This window comes from Poecilia formosa, unplaced genomic scaffold, assembly GCF_000485575.1.
Source record: "Poecilia formosa unplaced genomic scaffold, Poecilia_formosa-5.1.2 Scaffold189, whole genome shotgun sequence".
Lineage (NCBI taxonomy): Eukaryota > Metazoa > Chordata > Actinopteri > Cyprinodontiformes > Poeciliidae > Poecilia > Poecilia formosa.
Window position 1 is genome coordinate 290,655 of NW_006800128.1, and position 6,323 is coordinate 296,977.

The 6,323-nt window shown below is 37.9% G+C and overlaps 2 long non-coding RNA genes across 2 annotated transcripts; both read left to right on the forward strand.

Moving 5' to 3' along the window:
- Window positions 1–1,157: 1,157 nt before the first annotated feature.
- Window positions 1,158–2,213, forward strand: LOC107837919 (uncharacterized). Its single transcript, XR_001663968.1, has 3 exons — window positions 1,158–1,393; window positions 1,472–1,599; window positions 1,741–2,213. It is a non-coding gene; the product is annotated as an uncharacterized LOC107837919 (long non-coding RNA).
- Window positions 2,214–3,234: 1,021 nt separating this feature from the next.
- LOC107837918 (uncharacterized) lies at window positions 3,235–5,370 on the forward strand. Its single transcript, XR_001663967.1, has 3 exons — window positions 3,235–3,374; window positions 3,468–3,474; window positions 5,360–5,370. It is a non-coding gene; the product is annotated as an uncharacterized LOC107837918 (long non-coding RNA).
- Window positions 5,371–6,323: the final 953 nt, after the last annotated feature.

Here is a 6,323-nt window from a genome sequence, read left to right on the forward strand (position 1 = left end):
AGCAGCAGCATCTGGATCAGCTACAGCTGTTTGATTGCTTTGTTAGTCAGCTGCAGTAATCAATGCAACTAAAGATAAATGCATGGATGAGTTTCTCTAGATCGCGCTGAGACATTAGTCCTCTAATCCTGGAGATGTTCTTCAGGTGATAGAAGGTCGACTTTGTGACTGTCTTTATGTGGCTCTGAAGGTTCAGGTCAGAGTCCATCACTACTCCCAGGTTTCGGGCCTGATCGCTGGTTTTCAGTTGTAATAACTGAAACTGAGCATTGATTCTAGTTCGCTCCTCTTTAGGTCCAAAGATGATAACTTCAGTTTTGTTTCTGTTCAGCGGGAGAAGTTTTTGGCACATCCACACATTTATCTGTCCTAAGCATCTATTCAGTGATTGGATGGGTTCAGAGTCACCCAGTGAAATCGTGATGTAAAGCTGTGTCTCATCAAACATTCCAATTCCAGAGAATAATTCAGTAAAACCCCCAACATAGCATACGGGAATTTAGAATGACCAAACACGGATGACGACGTAGAAGCAATAGTGATAGTTTGTGGAGTCATTTTAAGAGATAAAAGAAACAAAAAGAAAAGGCGGTGGATAAAAGACAGCGGGAACAGCCGCTCTATTTGCTGCACTATGATTTGGAGGCGACTATGTTTTTTCATAGTTAACATTTTTAACTGAATAAACATAAACATATATAATAATGACCTTTACATGTAATAATAAACATCTCCATCATCTCCGATATCCACCGGACTCTCAGTTGTGCGATATGTCAGCTGTTTGGGATTCCCCTCTGTTCTGACGTCACCGCGCTTTCTGATTGGCTACCTGTCACATTCAGCAGGTTGTATTCTCGTTCCCAGTCAGGGTAAACCCCACAGGCTGCGATAAAAAGGCCAAGACATCTCAAATTGGGTATATTCAGGCTTTAGCGGGAACACCAACATGCAGACGCCTTATCTGACGGTTCACCACCCCTTCCTCCTCCTCCTGGTGGTGTTCAGAAAGCCCGGTGGCACAAGCACAGGGCAGTATTGCTTATGTCAGTCTTCCCTTGTGCAACTATGGCTACAATGTAGCTCACCACCATCAGCATGTGAATGGCTAAATGTGGTGTAAATCACTTTGGGGTCCTCTGGACTTCATAAAGCACTATACAAGTACAGGCCATTTACCATCTTATCACTGTGTGAAATGCTTTTATTTATGCATTTCAGGTAGAACAAGATTTCAGACTCCTGTTTGGCGAAGGCACTGCCAACAAATTTTTGGAGAAGTGGCCCACCAGTCTCAAATCCAAGGTTATAAAAGAAAGCCATGGCCTGGAGCCCAGCACTGAGCTCTTGGATTTATTGCGGAATGCAGAGTTGGCTGCTGAAGCTGAGAATGGTATGTTGGTCCTCCAGGTAATTGTGACAAATTCATATGTTAGTGGGATGATGGTAACCTGAATCTGCTGGTCTGTAGGTTGGGATAGTGATATGTCTGCTATTTTGCTTCTGCTGCATCTACTACCACCATCTGCACAAGGATGAAAGAGGCCGGGTAAGATGTCTGCATCTCAAGCAGTGGATCACCTCATCAGATTTCTAAAGGTACTGCTAAACAGTTTTAAGATAAAAATGCATAATTCAGTCTCTTCATTTTTACAATTCAAAATTTGATTCTGTCTGATCTTCATTCAGAAATTTGTCACTAAATACTTTTGTCATGTTCTTATTTATTTTTTACTGTAGGTTGGAACCAGTGTTCAGCAGCATCTTGACAAAATCAAGCAACGTACCCAGCCCTACCTCCTGATCCATCCAAAGCAGTATTCATTCATTCTTCATTGTGATTGACAACCATTCTATTCCATGTAAGGCAACTTGTTCAGTTGGAGATCTTGATTAGCTTTTTAAGGCCTATTATGTGTTTGGTACGTCATACAGTGCTCCCTTGACCAACTTCTTCGCCTTTCTCCAAACAACTGTTTACAACATAGATGTTGGAGAAACAAAGGAAACACCCAGAATTGCAGAGTTGAGAGCAAGAATGCTCCATTAGTGTGACATCAAACAATGAAGTGTTTTATCTGCAAATGTGACAGTGATGCACCAAACAGCCTTGTTAAGCACCTTAAACTAATCCGTGGTCTTTGTTCTGGCAGGACTCTCCATATTAAATGTGGTCAAGTAGGATGCTGACGTTCTTTTGGTAGCTTTTCTGGTTTTAGAAAGCATGTAAATAGAGAGCATATTAGTGGTTCATTTGAATCTATATAAGATTCAAATGAACTTAAAGACAAATTGTTGCTGCTTACATTGCCTTCATGTACAGTAACTTTTCATGAACATTTTCATGGTTATGAAGTTACTAAAATGATGCAAGGTTTTGTTGTTTGATGTCAACCATCTATGTTACATGGAAATGGCACTGCTCTCTTTGTTGTCCCATATTGCTATCTTTGGTGAACATTGTTTTGAAGACGATTAAAATGACACTGTTACATTAATTATGTCACTGGATCATAAAGTTTAATAAATGTTGTCACTGTGAACTTATAACTTTGTGATTGGTAGATTTTATAAAACTCATATAAAGCTAAAATGTAGCATTGTATGGTATATGTGTAAACAAACAACACAATAAAGTGTAAATTTTTAAGTACATTTAGTGTAAAATTAACTCTATAAAAATAACAGTATTACTCTGAAGAGTGTAAACAAAGAGTAGTGTTAAATAATTTGACTCATTGACTTGTTAATTTTGACACTAAAATGAGTAAAATTAACTCTGAAAATTTGACACTGGCTATAGAGTACATTTTACACTATTTTCGAGTGGGACCAAATGTTATCTGAAACGGAGTTCAAATCTATAGGTGTTAAATTGACACTTTGTTTTTTTACTGTGCACCTTTTATAGGGGTTATCCACCCTATAGACTTGTTTGCATTGGCTGGCCCTGATGTCATGCTTGTTTTATTGGTTGTTCGCTTGAATAGATAATCTCACATTCATCATTGTCTTTGAGCTATTATCACATGGTGTCTTTGTTCATGTCCCGGCGTTGTTCAAAGGTCATCCTACATCTGTTGCCTGCTCAATCTTTTTCTTTAAACAGTTTAAGTTGTTCAACAATCTGTTTCCAAATCAGCAAACTCTGAGGCGTTGGTCATCTCTGCTCTCTTTTTAGTTCCTCCCTTTCCTAATATTTTACCTACTATCTACCTCCAACACAACATCAGTGATCTTTAATTAAAGTTACACATTTTATACCATTTCAAGTTCAATGTCAAAATCACATCTATAACTTGTTTAGCTTCTCTTATTTAGCATTCATCTATAATATTATAACCATAAATTATTACTCTTATCATAATCATAATGTGAGTTATTACAGGCATTTTTCTGAAAAGAAAACAAGAATAATCCATTTTTCTAATTATTTGATACCAAAGTTAGTTATTTATTTTTACAAGTAAAACAGTATTAATAAAAGTATTTTACTTTGGATCTTATTCAATTACTCAAAATGTTTAGTTTTCATTCTTTAAAACTTTTATGCATTGAAATAAGGAATAGTCTCAAGTATTTTTATAAATCAGCAAGCTGGACACTCACTTCCTCTTTCGTCAGGAAGCCTGGTGTTCCTTTTTTATGCTTTGGCAACGCTCTCTCTAAAAAGAAATAGAATTAAAGCAAAGTCTGTATGAGATAACACACAACAAACACAATCTTATTGATTTTATTGAAGTTCGATTCTACTGTTGGGTCTAGATGTTACTTGTGTGATTACTTTTAAAGGTAACTTGATGTATTGTTACTGCTAAACTAAAATCTCTAGTATGGAGAAATGGGATGAGCTTGGGTTTTCTTGACAAGGGCCAGAGCAAAAGGCAGTGGGCTCAGTGGGCAGCCCTGCCTTGTCCTGCTGTGTAGGACATGCAATATGATGTAATTTGTTAACACTGAAGCCCTGGGATTACAGTAAAGCAGTCTGACCCAGCTAACATATTTTGGGCCAAACCCTTATGTTTCTAATACTCTCACCACTCCTCTGTGTCAAATACCTTTTCTGCATACAGAGAGAGGGCTTTGGTAGGGGAAAGGACACTGGCTGAATGTTTATTTTGGACTGTCCACATAATATTAATTATTCTTCTAATGTCAGCAGAGTTTTGCGTACCAGTAACTCCAACCTGGTTACTGGTTGGAGAAGGCTAGTCATGACCTTCTCCAATCTGGTCACTATACCTTAGGTAAGACCTTGCAGCCATTAAACAGTACATTGTTTTTTTTTTCTAACTTATTTCTTTCAGACATTTGAGTAGAGTTTTCTTGAGAAGCAGTACAGCTGAATGTCATCTGCATAATATAATATAATATAATATTCATTCTAATGATCCATCTGAGTTGAATATATAGTAAAAAAAAAACCTGCAAGGCCACACCAGAGGCCTCATATTATATCAGTTGAATCTGACATGATACTGACACTGAAGCTTCTCTTTGAAAGATCTAAACCACTCTATAAAAAGCTCCAGTGATCCCCACTAAGCTATGCAGTGTGTTAGTTAACATGGTGGATGGAGTCGAAATTGGACATGAACTCTTTTGATAATCCAAAAATATTATCGAGCTTTTTACAGATTTTCATTACTGTAAAGAGCCACACAACAATTTCAAGATAAAATTTACACCACATTACCTGCTGAAAAATCTCTTTTATTGCAAGTTTAAATCTATTTGGAATTTGGGCCTTTTATTTACTTGTGGCATAACCAGGCGTCTTTAAGAAAACAAACAAAAATAACAAAGTACTGTTAAATTATCACTTGGTGGTTCTGTTTGCTTTGCAGTAGGCCAGTCCCTTTTGATCTTCCCCGTCTCGCCTCCTGTGTCTCCCATGATAGAGGATGTTTGTGCATCTCTTTGAACTTCACACTAATAGAAGGTCTGCTTCCACCTCTACAGGGATTTAAACTCAGTTGTGTGACCTCAAGAGGCTGAACTAAGGACCTGAGTTGGTTCAGCTGTTGATTGAGTGCTCTTAAATGGAGCTGTCTGCTCAGTGTGTTTCTTTGGGTTGTACGCCAACTGTGGCAGCCTGAGGATGATGAATGTTCCTGTCTTCTAACCAACTGCCAGTTCACTCACAGGTGATCATTTGCAGATGATCACCTGTTATTTGGAAACCCTGGAGGGCATTTTAGATGTGTGTGTGTGAGAGCACTCCTTTTCTCTATTACAGTCGGGTCAAATCATATAAACCACTTGTAAATGTTTATAAACAGTTAGGTGCCAATCTGGTCAGGGTGCCTGTGTCCCTACACGCTTATACATTCTTAAAGGTCCACTATTATAGGTCTAGAATAGGTCATGTTTTGTATGGGGTATACAAAATATGTTCATTACATTTAATACACAAAATTAATCTCAGATATTGATATTTCATTTGATATCTGAGCGAAATCTCACTCACTGCCTGATTACGCAGTGAGTGATATGGCATCACGATTATGATGCCCTAGACATCATAATTGAGATGTCTAGGGCTACATCACAATTATGCAAATGAGCTGCTGCTGGCCAAACCCTCCAAGCTTAGTGTTTACATCAACACCTTGGACACATGAAAATGGCTACAAAGTGGTACAAACATACATCTCTGACTCCAAAGCAGACACAAAGTACTATTCAGCACATAAAAACATTTTTTTCCCACAAATGCAAGCTTTTTTTAAAATATATATTTGCAAGGTTAGAGGAGAAGCACTTCTCTTGACGTAAAAAATGTCGAAAAACTTCTCCCCAGCATTATCCTACCACCACCATGTTTCACTGTGGGGATGGTGTGTTCAGGGGAGATCTATAGTTGTTGTTCTCTACAAATAGTAAATTCCATTTAGGCAAAAAAAAATGGAATTTGTTCCCTTTGTTCACACATTTGATACAGGGCTTATGTTAAATCAGGTCAATGGCAACAGTTTGAGATCAAAGATCGAAATGGACCCTGGGAGCAATCAGTTATTTACAGATTTGGGCAATGAAAACTTCACTATCAAAAATACAGCGTAGACTTGTAAAACCTGTGTTCCAGAAGCTTCAAGTGATGTCACCAGAAACCTGCATCTCTGGCCCATCTGTTTGTTCCCATATTTATTTTACCACATCGCAGACAGAAGGATAGTAATTATGTTTGTAGATCTTTGCAGGTATCTTGTGTTTTATGTTGGATTTTCTCCTTAAGCTCTGTAAAAATTGTAACTCTGATCCTGAGGTCTCCATTTGTTTGCATTCATTCTTCTAACCTCCAACAGAAAATAAGGCTTTGC